Below are 25662 nucleotides of genomic sequence, written 5' to 3' on the forward strand. Positions count from 1 at the left end.
AGTATGGATTACTATAGAGGCCGGGAAGCGAAGGGTTGCAGGCCAAGTAGACATAGATAGGGACACGCGGAAAAATTAAGTTTTTAGCAAACTTTAATAAAATAATTTTCAAATTTCTGTTTAAAAAGTGTTTTAATGAATCGTTAAGTATTATTGATAGAAGTACCTCCACCTGACAGAAAACCGCAGTCAAATACACAGATGTAGTGCATAATTGTTTTCCATCATATTTTCACGGAAACTTACGAACGTGTCTTACTATTTCAGACAGTCTCGGTACAAAAAGTACTAACATTGACTAAACTAGTATGACAAATACGAACGTTTCCGAGAAGATAGGATGGAAAACAATTATACATATCTGTAACCCTAGACCCTATCTACCTAAGTATACTGTTGTTTGTGTTACTGCCGGTGAGTAAGGTTGCCAGAGCTTAACGAGGGTGCTGTGTGTTAGGGTCATCAACGCGCATGTAACACATGGAGTCGCAGGCGTCCATAGGCTACGGAGACTACTTAATATCAGGCTTGTTTGCAACCGACGTAGTATATAAAAAAAAACAATATTGTAAAAAAAATCGGGAACTACGAAATGAGGTTTTGGGTTTAAGTGACAGTTGTTTCGTGTTCTATACAAAGTTACAACACCAACATTTTATTCATACTAAATAAAAAAAAGCGTCGGTCTATTATCCTTTTAATATAAATTGGGGACATTTATTACAAGGGTGAATGGAATAATTTGAAACATGTATATATACAGTCGCCATCAGATATATTTGAGCGACCACGGTGCTCACAACTATTTGAACACACCTCTATTGTCAAGGCGTTAGAGTGCGTACCAAATACCAATGTACCAGCCACAAACATAATAATAATATATACCTACTCGTAATTATTATGATGTACAAGTCCATTATGAATTAAGGGAATTTAAAATACTTATTTTAAATTATTATTACCTACCTAATTTAAATTATAATCATGGCATCATCTGATGGCGCTGGCGATTAAAACTCGTAAAACCCATCTTCTATACATATAATAAAGCTGAAGACGGTCGAAAGTCTGTACATGGAAGATATTTGAAAAAAAGTTGGCTGGGGATACTTAGAATCGATACCAGAACACGTTCCAAAATTTTTAGAATTTTTGTCTGTTTGTCTGTTTATCTGTTTATCTGTTTGTCTGTTTATTTGAACGCGCATCACGTGAAAACGGCTGAACGGATTTTGATGAAAACTTTACTAATCTGTCGAGAAAATCCCCGGCCAGGTTATAGGCCATAAAAATTCAACTCCTAAAAGGGGGGGGTAGCCACAACACTCGATTGACTTAAGTTTGCCCCTGAATCTTATGGCGCTACTTAGGAAGGAGGGGCAAACTTTTTTCAAATATGTGCTACCACTATTGAGTACCCTGGTAAACTAACAGATGGCGCTGAATTTAATACGTTGTGACATGAATAAGCCACCGAGGAAAGATTTTGCCAAATTAACTCTAAGTTTAGAAGACACGGATATCAACAAAAATAATTGAATAATTATGTTGATTTAATAAATTAATAATACATATATCGAAAAAATTTCGCGCTCGCTTCGCTCGCGTTTTCAATAGCATTCTATTACTTTCTAAGATATGGCGACAGCAGCAGCATTACTCTGTTGCAACGTTACTGCTGTAGCACTGTCAATTTTCGTGATCAAACGATGTGACTGATTTCCATACTAAAAGTAAAAATGTACAACTGTCTATCAAATTGCGTTTTTATATCGAAAAATTTTCGCGCTCGCTTCGCTCGCGTTTTCAATAGCATTCTATTACTTTCTAAGATATGGCGACAGCAGCAGCATTACTCTGTTGCAACGTTACTGCTGCGGCACTGTCAATTGTCGTGATAAAATAATGTGATTAATTTCCATTTTCGGCTGTAATGCGGCAATGAACGTCACTCAATTAACCAAAAAAATTCAATGTAACCTTGATGACCCCCCATGGTCTAGAAATGCTTAGGGCATCAAAATATCTTAATCCGGCACTGGTCGTTTGCGGAGTCAAACGATTTGGGACTCGCATTTTATACGCAATGCATTCCCGAAAAAAATCGAATCATTCCCGAAAGTCTCGCAACGCATTGAGGTTACAAGGGGCGCGTGGTCTTCCTCAGGAGTCTGAAGAAGACCACGGTGAGTGGCGGTCTAGCCAGGCAGGCCGCTTCGCTTTCGCTCGCGCGCGTATACCTTAAGGGGCCCACTGATTAACAGTCCGCCGGACGGTATCGGCCTGTCAGTTAGAACAAAATTTTGACAGTTCCGAACAACTGACAGGCCGATACCGTCCGGCGGACTGTTAATCAGTGGGCCCCTTTACGGCTTAGGTACTGTATCGTCCGATATACACCTACTACTCTGTCGTTTAAGTCACGTGTAAAATTTGAATAAGGGCGAAAAAACTATTGACTTTGGAGTGTAGTTTTATTTAGTGGTACCTAATTGTAAAATATTTTATCTGGACTACAGTCCTCTAGCATATCCATCTGTCAACTTTACTTCAAGTTCCGCCTCCAGGGGAGAGGGAGAGAAATTAGGATTAGAAATTAGCCGCTTACTGACACAGACTGATTTCCACGCGGGCGGAGCCGCGGGCACAGCTAGTTCATAATAAAGTCTTAAAATGTCTGCTGAGCTTCGTGTTTAGCTATCATACCAATCGTTTGCACTACGACAACGAAACGCTATCTATCTCTCTATCGCACTAATATGTAAGAGTGATAGAGAGACAGAAAGCGTTTCGTTGTAGCTTGAACCTATATTGACGATCCCTTTTGGGAAATAAGGCTGCGTTTCTACCAGATATCTACGAAGAAATGTAGCGAGGGATGTGTTTTTAAGAACCAATAGCAGGTAATAATAACGGGCAAGGGCAGCATCCGCTCGGTGTACCCCTTACATTCCTCCTCTGGCCTCTACGTGTTGGTTTCGGCTCCGCGCACGCCTCCCAAAGGTCTGGAACACCATTGTTCCGTGATGGGAAAGACATACCAATAATAATTCATAATTTAAGAGAGAAATTATTTGGTTGTATGTCACTCCTCGCTTGATTAAATGTGGATGTTATCTATGTGTCAGCCATTTTTTTTCACGTCTTCCTTAGTTGTAATAATTATTCAGTATGACCTACATTTTCATCTTGCACAATATAACTAAGGGATAAAAACACCTTGTATAAATCAGCATTCAAATCTCCATCGCTCACACGACTTCACTTTACCTTTACATATCCGAGTCCCAGAAATATCAAATAATAACTCAGAAGATTCATAGACACAGCATGAGGCCGCTACAATCTTATATCTGCAGTTAGACAAATTTCGAGCAAGTTATGAACTACAAAAATCCTTGCATAGTTTTACCGTGGCGCCCATTTCGTCTGCAAATATAAAGTTGTCGTAGCAAAGGTAACCATCTTATTTCAACAAGATCGTATATAATTGGCGTACCTAGAGCAGATATGACGTTTTTAAAATAGAGTAACGTAGTATTTCATGTTGTGACCCTAATAATTTCTCCTGCATAAGTATATGCGGTTACGGTCGCGGTCTACGTTTATTTAAAGTTAATATTTTATTTCGGGATAGTTAACCGTAAAATAACTAGGTAAGGAAGATAGAGAGTTAGTACTCGGATACGGGTTACGAGCTTTAAAGAAAATGGGGATTTTATGAATGTGAAGAGGAAGTAGACCGACGAGTAAAAATAGCTTGGAATAAATACTGGAGGCTTAAGGAAATCCTGAAAAGTAATATGAATATGAAAATCAAGAAAAAAGTTATGGATATATGTATTTTACCTTCACTGACTGGCAAGTCAAACCTGGCTGTTCACTGCAAAAATTAAATCTAAAATAACTACATGCCAGAGAGCCATGGAGAGGCCTGCTAAACATATAAAGAGTTCAAAAAATACCACATATAAATATTTATAAGAGCTGTAACAAAACTAATAGACGCTCTCGAACACGCCAAAACACAAAAACCGGGCAAGTGCGAGTCGGACTCGCGCACGAAGGGTTCCGTACCATAATGCAAAAAAAAAACAAAAAAAAAGCAAAAAAAAAACGGTCACCCATCCAAATACTGACCACTCCCGACGTTGCTTAACTTTGGTCAAAAATCACGTTTGTTGTATGGGAGCCCCATTTAAATCTTTATTTTATTCTGTTTTTAGTATTTGTTGTTATAGCGGTAACAGAAATACATCATCTGTGAAAATTTCAACTGTCTAGCTATCACGGTTCGTGAGATACAGCCTGGTGACAGACAGACGGACGGACGGACGGACGGACGGACGGACGGACGGACGGACAGCGAAGTCTTAGTAATAGGGTCCCGTTTTACCCTTTGGGTACGGAACCCTAAAAATGGAGATGGGCTGGACATGTTGCCAGGCTGTCAGACTCGCGCTGGACCTTGAAAGCTAACATCTGGAAAGGACCTGCAGGCAAACGACGCTCCGGGAAACCAAACAGCCGTTGGATTGATGACATAAATAAAACAGCCGGTATAAACTGGAAATATATAGCTACAAACAGGGATAGATGGAAGTCCTTGGAGGAGGCCTTCACACGATGAGGGGTTCTTGTCCACCACAAATAATTAATACGTGTGAAAATTACTTAACTTAACTTACAATAAATAATTCTAATTGACACTATACCTAAAATAAATACTTATAAATAAATGCTAACTTATTTTGTTGTAATGTAATGAAACTAATGAATGTAACAAATTGGACTTGAAATAAAAGGCTTTTTTTATTTTTTTTTATTTATGAATGTGAATGTCTGTCTATCTGTTTAACATCTTCAAGTTTAAGACCAGGTAGGTGGACCAAAATGTTGACCGATTGGTGGCCGCTTTCGGATGAAAGAAGTGCCTGGCGTCCGTTGGCTCGTTGGGTGGACGACGTTCGAAAAATTGCGAGGCACTTTTGGATGAGACTAGCCCCGGACCGGGATAAGTGGGATACACGAAGAGAGGCCTATGCTCGGCACTGGGCGTCTGAAGGCTAAAACGATGATGATGAAGAGAAGAGGGGCTTACGCAAAACTTAACTTAGCTTAGAGAGGTTTAGCTAAGTCTACCCATCTATGTTTTAAGGGAGTTCCCTCTGCCAACAAACTGTCCTGCAGTTTGCCAGAAGAAGAAACTGTACAATAGTAGTTTATGTGACTGCTACATAATGAAAGGCATTAAAATACGAGTGTGGGTTTATGAAACGAATGAAATGAGTTTCATAATAGTATCACACGAGTGTTTTAATGCCTCATTATGTACAGTTACATACACTGCTTTATCTACACACATATTATAAACTTTCTATGATATATTCACTAACCTCATATTACAACCGACATTGGGGCACTTTCCTCTCTGGCGGAACTCGCGGATATGAGATGGCGTCTCCGAAATATCTTTATCGCACATTTTACACGAAACTTTTGTTACAGTTACTTTAAAAACAACAAAACAAATTATTTTTTACTACAAACTAATTAAAAGATAAACTGTACGTCAAATGGCGGCAAATGAAAACTTTTTTCACGCATGTCACGCATCCGTAGTTTTTTTTAAATTCAGAGACAAACTAGAGTCGGGGTCGATTACCATATCATCCGATACCAACTTACAAGCGAGATTTGTCAATATTGTATGCAATTGACATTTGATTTCGAATAAAACGTCATCTCGACTGATATAGAATAGGGGTCAAATCAAATTGCTTTTTTTTTCAGAGATGTTCGAAATTTGAATTTCATTACCAAATCGATTTTGATATAGTAATGAAGCTATTACCACATTTTCACAGATAAGAAATTTGCTGTAACAAAACAGTTTATCGTAATGTGGGCCATTATTTACGGATTTTGAAGGCATCATAGAGAGTTTATGATATGTGTGTAGATAAATAGGGTTTATTGCGCCTAAATAAATGATTATTTTTAAATTATAGTTGTTCTATTGAATTTTTACACGTTTTACTCGTAGGAAAATGTATCGAAAATATTCACACGGAATCATGACTATATTTGCTAGGGTAGCCTCCAACCAACACCTTAAAATTACTATTTCGTGGCTTATACACCGTGAAATTTAAGTGGTTGTTTTCCCGCAGCGAGATGATTTTGAACATGATACTGTACAACTTTCCCCAATGAACATAGGCTGAAATATGAAAAAAAAATTCGACTTCCCATACTAGACTTGATCAGCTGATTGCATGTTTTCTATGGGAAGTCGAATTTCACGGTGTATTATGTTAAGTTGTTATGTTACGTGTTGTTTTCTTCTTTTATTTTGCCACGAATAAACGCTCTCTATTCTCTATTCTATTCTGTTCTAGGTTAAAGTGACATTCGTCGCCGCATTACTGCCGCGATTGTGATGTTCATTCTGTCACACATTTTTAAAGGGTTCCGTACCCTAAGGGTAAAAACGGGACCCTATTACTAAGACTCCGCTGTCCGTCTGTCAGTTTGTCTGTCTGTCTGTCATCAGGCTGTAACTCATGAACCGTGATAGCTAGACAGTTGAAATTTTCACAGATTTTGTACATATTTCTGTTGCCGTCATAACAACAAATAATAATAACAAAATAAAATAAATATTTAAGTGGGGCTCCCAAACAACTCAACAAACGTGTTTTTGCCGTTTTTTGCGTAATGGTACGGAACCCTTCGTGCGTGAGTCAAACTCGCACTTGGCCGGTTTTTTCATATCAGTTAATTCACATGATTCGGGAAATTGACATATATAGCGGCGGCAAAAACGACGCGACACGTATTTTTATGATCTTATATTATGATTAAAACGGTTTGGTTGCATTATGGCATTAAATTGCATGTTTCCGAATAAAGCCTAGTCTTGTCTCCTTAGTTTCTCTTGTATATTTTTCGCATTTCACCCAGACCTTTTCGTATGAGTTACGGGCGGGTCATTGTGAGCGCATTGTGCCTTGATTGGCGTAAAGGCCCATTCAAATAAGGACCGAGGATTCAAATAAGGCCCACGGAGTGGCATTTTCTTCAATGGCCATTGTAAACATGAGGTTGAGACGTGAAAATTGGTTAAATATTCACACGCTGGAGGAGTGTTCAGTCTTCAAAAATATTAACATCAAACTAAGCGATCGAATTGGCCTACGTAAGGACTGTAAGTTTCTGAAAAAACTGAAAACATAAGGGCCGATACAGACGGACTGCAACCCGACTGCAATTTGTATGGGAACTGCACACCTACTGCATGTCAACTGCAACGTCGGCGTGCAGTTCCCACAAAAGTTGCAGTCGGGTTGTAGTCCATCTGGCCGCGTAGCCAACATGCTAATCGCTTACGCTCCGTAGCGATCGAAACGCAACTGTCACTGTCGTACTAATATAGAAGAGTGATAGAGAGACACAAAGCGTTTCGTTGTCGAAGCGATAGCGATTGACACCTTGGCTAGACCGGCTGAACCGGCCGGCGGCCTTAACAGACAGACAGCGTGGTTTTGCGGATTCAAGTGTCAAATTTGATATTGATTTAAAACTAATCTGCGGGCTCAGCACGGTTCCATATTTATCGACTATCACTATGCGCGTCCCTTTCGCACTTACATACTTGTTAGAACGTGACAGGCATGGTGACAAGGGATAAAAACGCGACCGTGCTAAGCCGCCTGGTTGTATCCCTCTCACACCTCACATTAGTACAAAGAGGCGAGAGATACATCGAGTTTCATATAAAACAATACAATAAGGTATGTTCTTGAAATCTGAATACGCGCCACGTGTTTGGGTACCTAAAGTAATAAATACCCATATCTTTTTGTGAAACGTCTCAACTTGATTTATCCATATTGTTATTGTAAATAAAAGGATGATTTAAGCTTTGAAATACACTTTCAGAAAATATATTTTCTCATAATGTCTATTTCTAAAGAACTGCTTTCTAAGAAATGTCTTCTTTGTCCCGTTTCAAGAATAGTTGTGACTTGTTAAATATCCGTACGTATTTTAATTGTTATTTATAAGAAAGGAAATTCCACTTATTTTAAAGTTACAATTTTTTGATGAAACAGTCGTCTTCTGTAACATATATACAGTAACCAGCAATTATTGATGTTACATCCGCTACTATTATAATAGCGGATGGAATAAAGCGCCAAAAATATTTGCCATTCTGGACAGTGGGGAGACACTCCTTTCGGGCGTTCTCGGCTCCGTTCGGCTCAGCATTGCTCCGAGCAATAAGAGTTGGCACAACTTGACGTTCCTTTGCGTGCACGACCACAGATAAGATAATGACTTGAATTTTGACAACTCTAAATAGCCGAATGGGGTAATGCCATACATTAGAAAGGGACAGCATGATTCGTCCCTGAATCGCTATCAAACCTCGGTTTTTTTAGGAAGTGTTCTGTACGGTAGTACTATTATTAGATTATTATGTGCCCTGTAATTTTTCTAAATATAGATAAATCTACAGTTCGTTTTTAAAAGTAAATAGGTATTAGGTATCTTTTACAGTAGTCTAATTGTTCTATACAGGGTGATTCACGAGACGTGAGCAGGACTAATCCTGCACACTCAGTAACTGATAATTGATCGATCACCGTCGTATTCAGGTGAATAAACCACACTTTTTCCTATTTTTTAACTTTTTGGTGAGGGCAAATTTAATTCTCTACAATCATGGTCACCCTACAATACCTAATTAATAAACATAAAACCTCTTGATTACGAACCTCTTGATTTTGATTACGAAGAAAATAAACTGTCAAACTTGAGTAAGATAAGAGTTTTCAAAAGTTACCAGACCGTGATGACACTGATGACATTTAATTTGACACAGAATATCGGTAGTTTAGTATTCTCATTTTAGGGTGACCATGCATGTTGTAAATAAATTAATAACTTTTTTTTTAACACGACTAGAAAATTAACGTTAACCTCACTAATACTGATACGAAACAGTTGCTTATAATTTACGTAATGCGCAGTGTTAGTCCTGCTCACGTCTCCTGAATCATCTATCTATCTATCTATATATATAAATGCAAGTGTCCTGACTGACTGACTGACTGACTGACTGACTGATTCATCAACGCAGAGCCGAAACTACAAAACATAGAAAGTTGAAATTTTCACACCAGATTACATTTATAAAGTGTACAAGAGATAAGAAGCGATTTTGAGAAATTCAACCCCTAAGGGGGTTAAAAAGGGGATGAAAGTTTGTATGGGGTTCAAGTTTTATTTTAAGCTAGGAATTTGAAACTTCGTAAAAAGATATATTATTAAAATACACGAAAACTAATTTCAGCGTTTTTGAAAATTCATCCCTTAAGGTGGTGAAAAAGGGGTTGAAAGTTTGTATGGATATCAAAAATTATTTCGAGCGCGGGACTTGAATCTTTGTATTTGGGAATATTATTAGAAGACAAGAAAAGTAATTACAGCGTTTTGTAAAATTCATCCCCTAACAGGGTTAAAAAGGGGTTGAAAGTTTGAATCCATTACAAATGCTTTGAAACTTCTTAGAAAGGCATAATAGCCGATTACAAAAAAAAGTAATTGCCAGGTTTTTGAAAATTTAACCCCTAAGGGGGTTAAAAAGGGGATGAAATTTCGACATAGGGTGCAAATTTTATTTTAAGCTAGGAACTTGAAACTTTGTAAAAAGGTATTAAATTAAAATATAAGAAAACTAATTTCAGCGTTTTTGAAAATTCATCCCCTAAGGTGGTGAAAAAGGGGTTGAAAGTTTGTATGGATATCAAACATTTTTTCGAGCGCGGGACTTGAATCTTTGTATTTGGGGATATTATTAGAAGACAAGAAAAGTAATTTCAGCGTTTTGTAAAATTCATCCTCTAACAGGGATAAAAAGGGGTTGAAAGTTTGAATCCATTACAAATGCTTTGAAACTTCTTAGAAAGGCATAACAGCCGATTACAAAAAAAAGTAATTGCAACGTTTTTGGAAATTCAACCCCTAAGGGGGGTTACAAATGGGATGAAAGTTCGTCTTGGGGTGCAAATTTTATTTTAAGCTAGGAACTTGAAACTTTGCAATAAGGTATTAAATTAAAATACAAGAAAACTAATTCCAGCGTTTTTGAAAATTCATCCCCTAAGGTGGTGAAAAGGGGGTTGAAAGTTTGTATGGATTTCAAACATTTTTTCGAACGCGGGACTTGAATCTTTGTATTTGGGGATATTATTAGAAGGCAAGAAAAGTAATTTCAGCGTTTTGTAAAATGTATCGCCTAAAAGGGTTAAAAGGGGGTTTAAAGTTTGAATCCATTACAAATGCTTTGAAACTTCTTAGAAAGGCATAATAGCCGATTACGAAAAAAGTAATTGCAAGGTTTTTGGAAATTCAACCCCTAAGGGGGTTAAAAAGGGGATAAAAGTTCGTCTTGGGATGTAAATTTAATTTTAAGCTAGGAACTTGAAACTATGCAAAAAGGTATTAAATTAAAAAACAAGAAAACGAATTTAAGCATTTATTAAAATTCATCCCCCAAGGTCGTGAGAAAGGGGTTGAAAGTTTGTATGGAGATCAAATATTTTGTGAGTGCGGAACTTCAATCTTTGTATAAGGGCATATTATTAGAATACAAAAAAAGTAATTTCAGAGTTTTTAAAAATTCATTCCTTAAAAGGGTTAAAAGGGGGTTGAAAATTTGTATTGGGTCAAGTTTTATTTTAAGCTAGGAATATTTAATTTCGTAAAAACTTATTTCATTAAAAGAGAAGATAACTAATTTCAGCGTTTGTCTAAATTCATCCCTTAAGGTGGTGAAAAAGGGGATGAAAGTTTGTATGAACGTCAAACATTTTTTTAAGTGCGGGACTTGAATCGTTGTATAAGAGCATATTATTAGAATGCAAGAAAAGTAACGCGGAAAAGTAGTCCACGCGGACGAAGTCGCGGGCAACAGCTAGTACTGTATAAAGCTATATCTCTTTATTGATAAGCTGTTTGTAAATATTAGATATTTTTGACGCGTAGTCTGATCCACTCCTTTTGATGCTGACTTATTGCTGACTGCAAACGTACAAAGACTAACCTGGCTAACTAAGCGCCTGCTCGAATAGAGCGATGTATCGCCGATAGAGTTGATGAAAAGTGTTTCGTTCACATTTTGCACAGGCGTTTTATTTTAACTAAAGAAAGGCCATAGTCGGTTTTCCATAGTAAGGCCCGGCCCTTAAGTCAATTTGATTCGGGTTTTTTTTGTGAGTACCTCTTATGGTGAAGGATATTTTTGCTGAGTATCAAGATCCTACTAGTGACAGTTTTTGACTTATGGTTTTATTAGGTTTTTTCTTTAATGTATTGTTTTTCGGGATGTATTCAAGCGATTTGCTTCAATTTTTTAAATAGTGTTCTTTATTTAGGTATGCATCGATACTCAAAGAACGAATACCAGTTGTCATATAAAAAAAAAGGAAAAAAAAAAACATTTTTTTTATGTTGTGGTGAAGTAGTGACACCTCTAATTTTTTTTCTAGTTGTAGGCCAGACATTGGCCTACTATTTGCCTAAATATCAAAATTTTCCAAACGGTACTTCCTGTCAAAAATTAGCAATGTGTGTGGTCAAGTTCTGTACTCCATCGGTGTTTTTCAATGTAGTATACAAACATTAAGTTGTCATTGTCATTTTACTCTTATTAAATACGACATCCTGATAAGAAATCGCAAACAAAATCGAAGAGTTTGTATACTACATTGAAAAACACCGATTGAGAACAGAACTTGACCACACACATTGCTAATTTCTGCTGCCTACAACTAGAAAAAAAATTAGAGGTGTCACTACTTCACCACGACATAAAAAAAAATGTTTTATTTTTGTTTTACCTTTTTTTCCTTTTTTTTATATGACAACTGGTATTCGTTTTTTGAGTATCGATGCATACTTAAATAAAGAACACTATTTAAAAAATTGAAGCAAATCGCTTGAATACATCCCGAAAAACAAAACATTAAAGAAAAAATAAAATAAAATCACAAGTCATAAACTGTCACTAGTACGATGTTGATACTCAGCAAAAATATCCTTCACCATAAGAGGTACTCACAAAAAAAACCCGAATCAAATTGACTTAAGGGCCAACTTACTATGGAAAACCGACTATGGCCTTTGATTTGTATTGTTTTCATAGACATGTAAAAATTTCCAAAAAGTTACATAATATAGTTTGCCAAAGGACTATCTTATTTCAATTATAGGCAGAGAGAATCATACTATATTTGTGTTACACTAGTACTAGCACCCAAAAGAAAAGGATGAGTATAGTTTTCCTGGTTCTTACTGACTGACAAATTGGTTTGAGCAACTATATAAACAAAGAAACATCTATAATTTATACAGGTGGTATAAAACTGGCCAATCGCGTAAGAAAAACTAATCAAAATCCACTTTATATTATAGAAAACTAGACGAACACAACCCGATAGTTAACACGATGTTGTAGTTTTGGCGCGGCTGTAAGGTTCGGCAGATTTTTGGCCTAAATCGAAATCTTCTACTTGACATCAGATAGCATTCCAATTACATTGCGAACGAAATCATAAATCGAGGCTAGAAAAAAAATAAGTATGTTACATAAAGTAATGAGTTTTTTCCCCGTGACACTGATAACATTTACAGAATACCAACCCTGAACAAGTATACAATATTGGATGGATTACTCGCTGATGTAGCGGCGAGATCGTACGTGCCGATTCTGTTGCGCCCAAATTAATTTCGCGTTTCGACCACAGACTATAGTAAATCAATCACAGACGATACGAGTATATTGAACTAGGATTGAACTATGATTATTTACTTTTAAGAGCCCATCAACGTGCACATTAGCGCCACTGCTAAATAGATATTTAAATAATCACGATTATTTAGCAGTGGCGCTAGTGTGCACGTTGATGGGCTCTTAAGCGGTTCTATGTCTTTATTTTATGACTTATGGATCTGCAATTAAAATCACAATTTCAAAACATTTATACCTAAAGTGAGCTAAAATTACTTACTTTACCATCTTTATACATTTTTGAAGTTACTAAATTTGTAAAGCCAAATCCATCATTGTTTACGAAATTAGAAGACATGTATTGTAAGTTTAATACGAGATATGTGACCAGAACATTACAGTTACAGCATATGGCTATCAAAATACGAGTATACAATTATGTCCCGGAAGATATAAAATCCTTTCCATTGTACAGTCGCCATCAGATATATCGGAGCGGCCAAGGTGTTCACAATATCTGAACACGCGCTCTAACGCCCTGACAATAGAGGCGTGTTCCGATATTTGTGAGCACCTTGGCCGCTCCGATATATCTGATGGCGACTGTACTTATATCAAGATTGCATAATTGGCTACTAGAAAAAATAATTTATACTATTAATGAGTTTTTATTACAATAAAAGACTAAGTTCTAAGTATAAATTAATTGCTGGGTAATTTTGAATAATTTTACGGTTTAGACTCACTTGTTTTTAGTCACTCGCGCGACGTGTTTCGGAGAGCCTAGGTCTCCTTAAAATTATTCAATGTTAGTATGTCTCACAACAGTTTAAATTCGATGATTGCTGGGTAATTTTCATTTATTTCAATAGGTTTCTTATTACTCTCTTGCCCAGGCCCAGTAACTATCTCATTTACTCCAATACAAATAGACAGTGTGCGCGTTTTGTGTGATTGATTTCGGCTGTCCCATCTGCGTCGTTTAATCTATATAATTGTTTAACATTGATTGCCAGCCATTTCATCCGCAGCGACGCCTGGCGGACACGTCACGCAAACACCTCGCCCGCTTAGCAACTTCTGCTGCTGACTGTACCAATACAAAAGAGCCTTTCTCCATATGAATTTTATATGGACATGTGTCCTTTTGATTTGGAAGGGTTATGTTGTCTAATCCGTTTCCATGGTGATATTTGACCTGAACTGACCCCTAGGTTATGCACCAACTGGCACAACTGCAGGTATTTTATACCTAGATATTAGGCCTAGTGGGTAGTGACCTATAGTCCTATATAGTGACCCTGCCTGTGAAGCCTCCAAGACGTGTGTGTGTGTGTGAAGGTTCAAGACTGTGTGTGTCTTGGGTTAGAATTCCGGTTTTAAGGGCATTTATTTGTGTCATGAACACAAATATTTGCTCCTGAGACACGGGTGTTTTCTATGTAGAGAAATATGTATTTATCTATATAAGTATACTGTATATCGTCGCCTAGCACCCGTAGTATTCAACGGACCACGCCACCCCACCACCACTCACACCACCACACCACAGCCACGCCGTTTTGTCGCCTAAATAGTGTTTAGTTTTTTAAGTTTACAAAATGCTAGACTGTACGGTATTTGTAATATGGGCCTTGTTGCCTGATTAAAAAAAAAAAAAGAAAATGAAAATGTTAAATAAATAAATATTAGGTACAAGCTTTGCTTAGTTTGGGGCTAGGTTGATCTGTGCAAGATGTCGCCTAATATTTTTATTTATTATTTATAGATACCTACTTATGTACAGTAGGTGCCCACAGGTAAACTACTTTTTCTATACAGCTATAAGTATTTCTCAAACAGCTTGGGTACGGTGACCGATGTCATATCAATATAATTTATAACTAATACCAGGTTCTTGTTTAATTTTGTTTGATTAAATAAAATAAAATAAATAAATAACCTTAAAATGCCAAATTTCACAAAATTGTACTGAGATAACATGAGTAAGCGTACCCGTCCTGTTTGAAAAATACTATAGTTCATATACAGGGTGACCTTAGCCATTGGACAAACCCTGAAACCCCATGTAGGGTTACTTCTCAGAAATGTTCTAAGGGTAATATTTTTTTTACTTAGAACAAAAGATAAAAAAATAAATTATCAAACAAAAGTTATTTCCAATAATCGACAACAAAAAGGAACATAATTGGCAGTGCTTTTGACATTTGTTTGAAAATGTGCAGCAATGATGACGTTTGTCAAAAGTCAGAATCTTATTAATGTCATAAATAAACAAGATAATCAAAACGGTCGAAGAAGGTTTCATACTATTTATTACCTCAGGAGCTACTAACACATACAGGTTGCTCCAAAGTAAAAAAATCGTAATTTGTTAATTTCGTCGTAACCGCTACACCGATTGTTATGATACTTTGTATACTGGTTCTAAATACCCTAATGCATATGTACATTTCGGCTTTGTCCAATGGCTAGGGACACCCTGTATACATACATATATATACAGAATGATTCATGAGACGTGAGCAGGACTAATCCTGCACACTCAGTAACTGATAATTGATCGATCACCGTCGTATTTAGGTGAAACAACCACACTTTTTCCTATTTTTTTACTTTTTGCTGAGGGCAAATTTAATTCTCTACAATCATAGTCACCCTACAAGACCTAATTAATAAACATAAAACCTCTTTAACCGTAATGACAGAATTTGATTACGAAGATAATAAACTGTCAAACTTGAGTGAGATACGAGTTTTCAAAAGTAACCAGACCGTGATGACAGTGATGACATCCAATTTGACACAGAATATCAGTAGTTTAGTATTCTAAATTTAGGGTGACCATGCATGTCGTAAATAAATTAATAACTTTTTTTTTCAACACGACTAGAAAATTAACGTTAACCTCACTAATACCAAAAAGAATAGATAGTATAGAGGGGTCCTGTCATTGTAAATTTTGTAGTCACTGTAAATTTACTGCCATCTATCGACACACGACTAAAACTCAAAATGAAAACGTATAAAGTTATCAAAAAATGTATATATATGGATAAAATGATTTTGTTATTTTTATATCATTTTGATCCATGTTCATTCACTGATATCTATGTGTTAAAATTGTTAAATATGAAACGGTGTCGTCACGCCATCTAGCCGAGGATAGGCTAAAGGTGTGTGCGCCATCTATTCGAGAATGACTTTTACTTGAAATCTGAGGCACGTTTTTTCCTTAGACTTTATTCGTCTTATACGAAGTTACATATGTCTTTGCTAATACTGATACGGAACAGTTGCTTATAATTTACGAAATGCGCTGTGTTAGTCCTGCTCACGTCTCCTGAATCACCCTGTATATATATTTTAAGATCGTACATGTGAAGGAGTTAGGGCTCATTTAGTGCGAGATTTCGCATGCAAGTTTCATTACATTGCGGGTTTTGATCGGTCGGTTGAATTGGACGTATTAACCAACAGTCCGCAATGTAACTAAAATGGCATGCGAGTGATGCGAGTTCGCTCGCCGTCTAAATCAGCCCTTAGAGTGATCATTGATCAATATCGCGAGGTAACCGAAGCGGTTAAGTTTTCTTTACAAAGTTACCGGTCGGCATTGCTCTGATGTGTAACCTGTTTTGCTGAAACTGAAACAAGGTCAGTAAACATCTGGCCCAGTATGCTATAATGATAATATTATAATTATGCGTATCTACATTTAAGGGCACTTTACACGCGACCGCAAACACGCAAGAGATGAAAACTACATAGGTTGCGTGCTTAAACTGAACTTTAATGCCTATTTACATACATTTGTATATTTTGCATGGATTAAAACGCCCATTGGCATAGTTTTGAGTGACCATCATAATCGTTTCTTTTTCATTCTTGGCCGAGCTGACGTGTTACAGAGATATGGAGCTCATATTATAGCATAGATAAATGTAAATACCTAAAGAAAAAACATATTTTTAGTATAAGGTGGCCAGTTATTAACCGGTGGCCAGTTATTGACGATTTACCGTACCCATTATTGATTCGTTTTGTATGTTCGCTGGGTAGCGTGCGAAATGGTACCTATGTACCTATAGCTCAGGAACATAGTTACCTTTAATATTATCTTATCATGCTATGTTACATACAAGATACATCCTGTTATAACATACTTAGTGATGTTATCCACAATAATTACCTATACATACCTACCTATATTGCTAATATAGGTAGGTATGTATAAATAACTACTAACAGAATATGGATAGTTGCTGTTTTTGTGTTTTTTTTTTGTATTTTTAATGCACTAACAAATGCTCTTGCAGTTTTTCGGGTTCCGTAGCCAAAGGGTAAAAACGGGACCCTATTACTAAGAATCCGTTGTCCGTCCGTCCGTCTGTCTGTCACCAGCCTGTATCTCATGAACCGTGATAGCTAAGACAGTTCGAATTTTTACAGATGATGTATTTCTGTTGCCGCTATGACAACAAATACTAAAGATAAAATAAAATAAATATTTGAGTGGGGGTCCCATACAACGAACGTGTATTTTTTTGCCGTTTTTTGTGCGATGGTACGGAACCCTTCGTGCGAGTGTCTGACTCGCACTTGGCCGGTTTTTTGTTCAAAATGAAGAATGCCATCTGCCTTAAATTTAAGTGACTTGTAGCATTAAAATACAATAAATATACATTTTAATAGGTACAATATTCTTAATGGTTTTTGAGGCTGCATCAGTGTTCAAGGTTTTCCAAAAAAATTCAAATATTAGATACATATTATTAATATTATTATTCCAATTCATCCAGCTGTGATGATTCATTTGAAGACATGTCATATTTCCTGAAAGACAAATTTACTTTGAATCTTAAATCGGATTGCTAAGGTTGAAATTCTATTGGCATTACTTTGCTTGAAAATGGGTTAAAATAATTTTGATAGGCAGTAACCTCGTGGTCGGACCTAATATTAACCCCTGCCTACCATGCGGTTCAGACACTATTAGTCGTAATGACATTATCCGTAAGGGGTCATCCATTAATTACGTCACACGTTTAGGGGGAGGGAGGGGGTCCAGAAAATGTGACATATTGTGACATGGGGGAGGGGGGAGACACAAACTTTGTGACGTCACTTTAACTTCATCAGTAACCGAATTTTTTTTTTGATTATTTTATTCGCTGTACATTTAAATAACAAGTTTTTAAAACGATAATCGTTTTTATTCTTTTAATTTTCTTTCCTAAGCGGTTTTGGGTTATAAAATTACTAATATTTATATCGTCAAAAATATTTTGATAAAATATTAATAATACTTAGGTACTTACTTAATTCGATTTGGCGATTTCGTAGAAAAAATGTGACGTCACACTAGGGGGGAGGGGTTTGCCAAATGTGACCAAATGTGACAAGGGGGGGGGGAGGGGTCAAAAAACCTAGAAATTCGTGTGACGTAATTAATGGATGACCCCTAAGTACCCTAGTAGCATTTTCGTTTCATGACCTTACTTATTGACAGTGTATAGTAAGTATTAGCAACTTTGCCTCACCGTTGTTAAAATCAAATTTTCAAACGAAATCCCTGCCACTCCTCTGCTTGACCTTCGGTGATTATATTCAAACTACTGGTGGGCAAAGGCCTCCCCCTTCTTTTTCCACTCGTCCCTGTTTAGTGCTATATCTGGCCAGTCTCTCAAAAAGGTGTCCAAGTTATCCCGCCATCGTCGACGAGGTCTGCCGGCTTCTCGGTTAGACTCGTGGGGCTCCCACTCAGTGGTTATCTTGGCCCACTAGTCGTCCGGCATTCGGCAGACATGACCAGCCCAGTCCCACTATTACTTATGGCTCCTCTACACGATGGGCCAGCGCCGGCCACTCCAAGAACGCACTTACGAACTCTCACTCCAAGAACGGCACGCCGGCCACTTCAAGGGACGCATAAATGCGTCCCTTGAAGTGGCCGGCGCTGGCCCATCTTGTAGAGGGGCCATTAGCCGCTATTTGAGGTAAATCTATTATTTGAATTTTAGAGCGCAGCGTGGTGTTTCGGACCCGATCCCTGAATTTTACAACTAATATGCTGCGCTCCATAGCTCTCTGGCAAACCCTGAGCTTGGACTTCTGAGCTTCCGTCAAAATCAAAGACCAGGACTGAGAACCGTAGATGAGAACTGGAAGTATGCATATGTCCATGAGCCTACGTTTGAGTAACAGAGGTAGGTCTCCCTTCTTGTTTCATTGACCAATAGCTCTTCCAGGAGTTTTCAGTGCGTTTTTGGTGTTTGACCTTCGATGATTCAACTTGACACTGTAATGGCGGCACACACAAATAGCTCATACCTATAATATCTGTTATTTACTCAATACAATAGTAATATCCATATCCGCAACGCATCGTGCGCGGCAACCATTTTAAAAACGCCAAAAATGATACCATTAGCCCCAGTAATGATTTTCACAGAAAAAACAACAATTACAACAATAACCTATAATTTATAATTTTATCTCGCTATCTGTATTGGTAAACAATTGTGAACCAAGTCAAATTACACCTTGTGTTTATGTAAATATAGTTGAAAATAGCATGCGAAGGTATTGGCGGTTGTGATGTTTTGGTAGTGTTTTGTATGGAGATCGTGCTTGGAGCTGCATAGTTTCTGATGACCTTCCCTAGCTCACGCCGCTGGTACAGTCGTCGACGCAAGTGTTAATGGACGGAGTAAGGTCAGGTTAAAAATTTGACACAAATATTTCAATCAATTATTTATTACAAATTCAGAGATCCATAATATTGTTAGTAAGTACAACAAATCTTAAAATTAATTAAGGTTAGTGACATTAAAATTACAAAATAATAATAATCAACCTATCTACAAGTACATAATAAAAATAAATATAACTAGGCAACCTAAATGCACCATTTCTCAGCATCTGTGGCTACCACATGCAGTCCATTCCAGTGCATGAGCAGTGGTGCATCTATTTTTCAAGCCAACGTTTTCAGGATGCTATTGGTACTGCCACACAGTCTCTGCATAAGTGACGCCGAGCACGATATGAGATATTTGTCATACTAAGGGCCATTTGCACCATCCCACTAACCATGGGTTAAGCGGTTAAACCTTTTAACCCAGTGACAAATTGTACTTGTAACCATTGTAACTCCAGGTTTAACTTGTAACCCCGGGTTAGTGAATGGTGCAAGTGACCCTAAGTAGACCAACAATGGCGCTGAAATTCAAGAAGTTTGTTTCCTATAAGTATAGATAAACTTAATTGTTTCACAGGCCAATCTTACAGAAATCTATAACAAAAATAAGATCAATCGTGACTTCAGGTTTTCATATGTCAAGGTGGGTTGTTTTAATGGTATCTGTTATGATCAGATGATCTTTATAATCGCCATTATATCTAGTTAATAAGCAGCTTTATATCAAACAGCACCTATCCACTTTTGTAAACACTCGCATTCTCAGATTCTCCGGCTAACTTTATACCTAGACTAAACAATAACTCCATAGAAACTCTTGTTGCAAAGGCATTCGAAACGAAACACATCACCTGTTTATTATTATTTAACAATTGCACAATAGGAGCGAGTCGGAGCAATCAATCAATGAATTATGGAGTCAATTATGGATTTCTTCACATTGGGCGCGCATTTGCACGTCGCTTCGGTGTGCGAGGGACATCGCTATTTACGCTCATAGCGTTCTCACGTTCATACACCGAGCAACGTCCGAATTTGCAACAGTGTGATAATTAGCCGTGCGTAATGAACCGATAAGTGCAAGTTTTCTGTTTGACCCAATGGTTGACTGGTAGAGAATGCCTCAAGGCATTAAGTCCGCCATTTGTACATTTTGTTATCGTGCAATAAAGTTTAAATAAATAAATAAGCGATAAATATGGCGCCTGCATCATGTCATTCCAATAACTGTCAAAGTTTTCTTACAAGCTAACGCTAACATAGAGTTAGACCAAGAAAAGTCTGCAACGACTAAAATAATAACACTTGCACTGCGAGCGCTATCAAAATCGTTGCAGACTTATCATGGTCCAACTCTAGAACTATGCTTAACAGACTGTTTGGTGTAACCGGCCCTACAAAATCTAAATAAATATGTCTTCACTTTTGTTGCCATATCTGTCTACCAAGTACCAACACTGCCCCACTGAACATAACCAATGCCGAAAACCTTAGGTTTGTTTTAAATTTTTTCAGAAATGTTATTAGTTTCAGCACAATAACAATTATGCGAAATGAGTTTTATGCGTAACATTACATTAGGACAATCAATTATTATGGGACCCAATATTTGTACATTACGTACAAATCGTGTAGAAATAGCCATAGGTACAATTGACGTGCCCCTCCCCCGCAAAAATCGGCAGACTGTTTTGTACAGAAAATGTCAGCCGAGGCGTCTCCAGTTACTAAATGCTCTAAGGCTTGCACTCATACGAAATGAAGTGAAAGTCGTGCGTGATGGCTTCTCTACACGATGGGCCAACGCTGGCCACTCCAAGGGACGCAGCAATGCGGTAGAATGAGATAGCAATATCACTTGCTCCCTCTAACGCATAAATACGTCCCTAGGAGTGGCCGGCGTTGGCCCATCGTGTAGAGGAGCCATGAGATGCACGATGCACGCCAATCAAATCACCATGAGACCATGTCGTCAAGGTCATATCAAAACCAGTTGAAAATCATAACAAATTTTGAAATTGGAATCGACCACCCAGTTAAAATTAATTCTAAGTTACCAACGTTTGTACTCGACAGTACCCGTTCATCAACTAAGTTAGAAGTCAAGTACAGTCGCACTTACATAATCGGGATGACGAGCTGCAGCCAACGGAGGTATTTAATCTGCAGCCGACATTCCTTTCAAATTTCAACCTTAGACTAATGGCACTAAGTCGATTTTAGATCTATTGCATTGGAAATCTTTAATTGGTTTGCTAAGTAACCACGCAATAGAAGCCAGCATTTAAGTTAAAGAAAATTTGACTTTAAATATATGACAGTAAGTTTCAAAATGAAACGCGGATCGTTGAAGTACACGACAGGTTATCACTTAGGTTTAATGAACAATTTTATAAAAGCTTCTACTAGTGCTTTATGTGTTCGAGCTTAGGGTTGAAATTGTGGTGTTAGAGATGTAACAGTAAGTTTGTTTTCGAGAGTAGAAGCGAACAAAGGTTGGTGACGTCACTAGGTTTTTTCAAGACAATGTGCCAGGCGGTGCCATCAACCATCATGGTTGGGATAGGAAATGTTAGTGTTGTAGTTATAAGTATATACGAGTAAGTATGTAGTTTTTTTGCGATATATTGTAGATATCGACGAAGGTGAATAAGACACAACTTATTTCTCTCTTGTTCATGAATTTAACGAAATCAATTTAATGACATAGGTACGGCCTGATTCAAACTTTAAGATAGGTACGTAAAAAATTTGCTGAAGATACGATATGAACTATGGTCTACGTTCTACGATATGTAAATTCCCGTCCGGCAATTCGTCTGGTCTTTTGCCTGCCATATCATAAAAAATTACGTTGACGCCTAGCTAATGAAACGAATATAATGCAAATTATTGTCATCTCGGTCGTAATTTTTATAAACTACTCGCCTTTCAGGTTAGCAAGGAACATTTACAAGTACAGAGAGCCATGGAGCGCGCCATGCTCGGCATCAAACTTCAAGATCGAGTGAGGAATGTCGAGATCCGACGCCGCACCAAGGTGCAAGACGTCGGATACGTCATCACCAAACTCAAATGGAGCTGGGCGGGACATGTTGTCAGGCAGTGATGGCAGGTGGGCCAAAATGTTAACGGAATGGTCGCCGCTTTCAGACGAAAGAAGTGCCAGGCACGTTGGCTCGTTGGGTGGATGACATTCGGAAGATTGCGGGTCGCTTCTGGGTGAGATTGGCTCAGAACCGGGATAAGTGGCGTACTCGAAGAGAGGCCTATGCTCGGCAGTGGGTGATAAAAAGGCTGATATTATGATGATGATCTCAAGTATAACCTGATCGCAACCACGTGGTAACCAAGAAAGTATCGGTCTAAATCGCTGACCGGAACGCGGGTAAGGTAAAAACTAGGCGTCCTCGCGCGTTTTTTACCGTAGTTTTTGCTGACAAAGGCTTGGTTATTGTACAGTCTATGACTAAACTGGAGTTATTGAGGCCCATGGTCTTATTTACTCACAGACTCCATTAAAAATAATATTAAAGTTCGAACGAGTAATTCATCGCTTTGAAGCTTGAGGAGTATAGCCTAGCATGGCCCATATGGAACAAAATGTAGTAGAACTAGTGTGGCTACCACCAGTTTGGCACTGACATAAACGCTATCGAGAATGTAACTTACTTTATATGCGTCTCGCTCGTACTCGCATATTAGTGCGAGTGTGATGTGAAAGTAAATTACGTAGACGTTAGCGTATATGTCAGTTTTGACACTGTCAGTGACTTACGGTACGGGTATAGATAGGTATACTTACTTACTTACATCACATAATTATTCACAACAAATCCAACTCAGTTTTTAGTTCCAACTGCTTCTAATAATAATGTTTCACAACATAGTCCCCCGGCTCGTATGGCTATATGTACAGTCGACGCCAAAGCTATGTTTACATTTTTCGCCATATTCCTTGTTACAAAGGAGTAAGGTGCAAATGTATAAACATATCTTTGACGTCGGCTCTACGAGATGAAATACAGTGTGTCGTGAACCATTAGGTTCCTTTCGCAGGACTGTTCCATAACCACTCACATCACAAGCTGTCACCCTTATTTTCACATAATAATAGAGGTCACTGAAAAATATCAATCGTGTGAGTGGTTAGGGCCCAACCTACTTATGCCATTAACTTAAAGCCATTGGTGTTGTTTTCGTATACATCTGGGATACCAAACTGATTTATTTATAGATATTATCATATTGACACCGTTTCGAAATATAATTCACCTACACATACTAACCTATTATACTATTATACTAACCTATGTTAGTACTAACCTATGTTCAAACTTCTTGAATAAACGTCTTTTATTATTTTTTTTTATTATTATAAGTTTTTGTCAAACATTTTTGATACTTTATTACAGCTTTCATCGCTGACTGTTGCTACCGCTGAATTTTAGTTCGAAACGGTGTCAATATGATACTAACTATAAATCATTTTGGCATCCCCGAATAAGATTTCTTTATTTTCCAGAATACTTATAATACAACATGACAACAGGAATTTCTATTATGGCGGTCAGCAAAATATAATCAGCGCGTGTCGATAACTTAGTATAGGTTAGAGCACTACCAACTATACCGCCATAATAGAAATTCCTGTTGTCATGTTGTATCATAAGTATTCTGGAAAATAAAGAAATTCTATTATATTCTATGTACGAGTTGTCATGCTACCGTTAATCTGCATTTGTACTAGCTACCCGGTTACGCAACTCCAACGTAATGATAATAGGATGATCGCCGTTGAGCAACGCTGGGCTTAACCGGAGGGGTCCTTTTCGCTAGCGATTTTACTATCAAATGTCGAATATTCAGGCGCCATCGAATATATTGTAGCAGCCAAGATATATCGAAGCGGCCAAGGTGTAGCATGTAACGTCTTGATAATACAGGCTTTGTTAGGAAGTTGAGATAGGTATTTGTCGACGATCCCAAACTCACAAGCGGCATTGAACCCTTAAGTCTAAGGTGAGACTTTGCCTCCTTGTGTGTGTCCTACCTCTACCACTTGTATGTGGTTGTGGTGGAAATGGGCTGTACTCTGAAGAATTGTAGAAGAATTTCCTCCCGCTGACGCTCCGTCTGTGGAATAAGCTCCCTGCTGAGGTTTTTCCGGTCTGCTGCTGAGGTCTACAGTATGGGGTTATTCAAAAAAGGAATGTAACAGGTTTTTAAAGGGCCGGCAACGCGCATGATACACCCCTGGATTTGCAGGCTTCCATAGGCTACGGTGACTGCTTACCATCAGGCGGGCCATATGCTTGTTTGCCACCGACGTAGTATAAAAATAATGTGAACACCTTGGCCGCTTCGATATATCTGATGGCGACTCTATGGACCGATTAGGTTAAGGTGAAATTGATTAAGAGATATTATACCGAGTAACGAAATTACTGGCATAATAATAAAGAATTGCCTCTACATAAACAATTAAACACGTAAATTACAAAAATAGGAATTACATAATAATATTTCGATGTACACTTTTGTATCTAGAAGTCTTACTTTTATGACGCTGAACTACTTAGAAATGAAAGCAAAAGTCTTCTATAAAGTGTATTGTCTATTCACCGCATGTGCAATTGTAGCACCTCTAAAACCGTGCCCTAAATCGTATTATCACAATATCTCCTAGCCCGCTTGGCCCCGCGATTTTGGCGATGGGACGTGCGTCGAATACTACGCGAACGAAAGCGTTTACCTGCCTATCCATTCATAAGACGACTGTGGGCCATATCCAGTATAATCTGACCCTTACATTTCCATAGTTTTTGAATACTTGTTTTACAAGGACGTTGAAAAGGGGTAAAATAGTAGATTGTACAACAAGGGCATAAAGTGACCCATTTTTACCCGAGGCAAAATAGTAGACGAGGGTAAAAATGGACATTTATGCCCTTGTTGTACACTCTGCTTTTCAATTCGATTGCGAGGAAAATATACAAAAAATCAAATATTTTAGGTTATTTTAACGTATTTATTCAAGACTAAAGAAAATTGTTCTTGGGCCGGTCGGAGGCGCGGGGCACGCCGATCGGGAGAGCGCCGATCGGGAGAGCGCCGGTCGGAGGCGCGCCGGCAGGGCTGGCAGTTTGTATGGCAG

At 37.9% G+C, this 25662-nt stretch overlaps 2 long non-coding RNA genes across 3 annotated transcripts in view; both read left to right on the forward strand.

The window, feature by feature from the left end:
• LOC134797460 (uncharacterized) overlaps nt 1–25662 on the forward strand; it is a 356765-nt gene that overhangs the window by 216873 nt on the left and 114230 nt on the right. The gene's annotated exons all lie outside the window — the stretch shown is intronic.
• Nucleotides 409–24850, forward strand: LOC134797459 (uncharacterized). The gene is made up of 2 exons (XR_010145084.1): nt 409–458; nt 24737–24850. It is a non-coding gene; the product is annotated as an uncharacterized LOC134797459 (long non-coding RNA).

The sequence above is a fragment of the Cydia splendana genome, chromosome 15 (assembly GCF_910591565.1).
Source record: "Cydia splendana chromosome 15, ilCydSple1.2, whole genome shotgun sequence".
NCBI lineage: Eukaryota > Metazoa > Arthropoda > Insecta > Lepidoptera > Tortricidae > Cydia > Cydia splendana.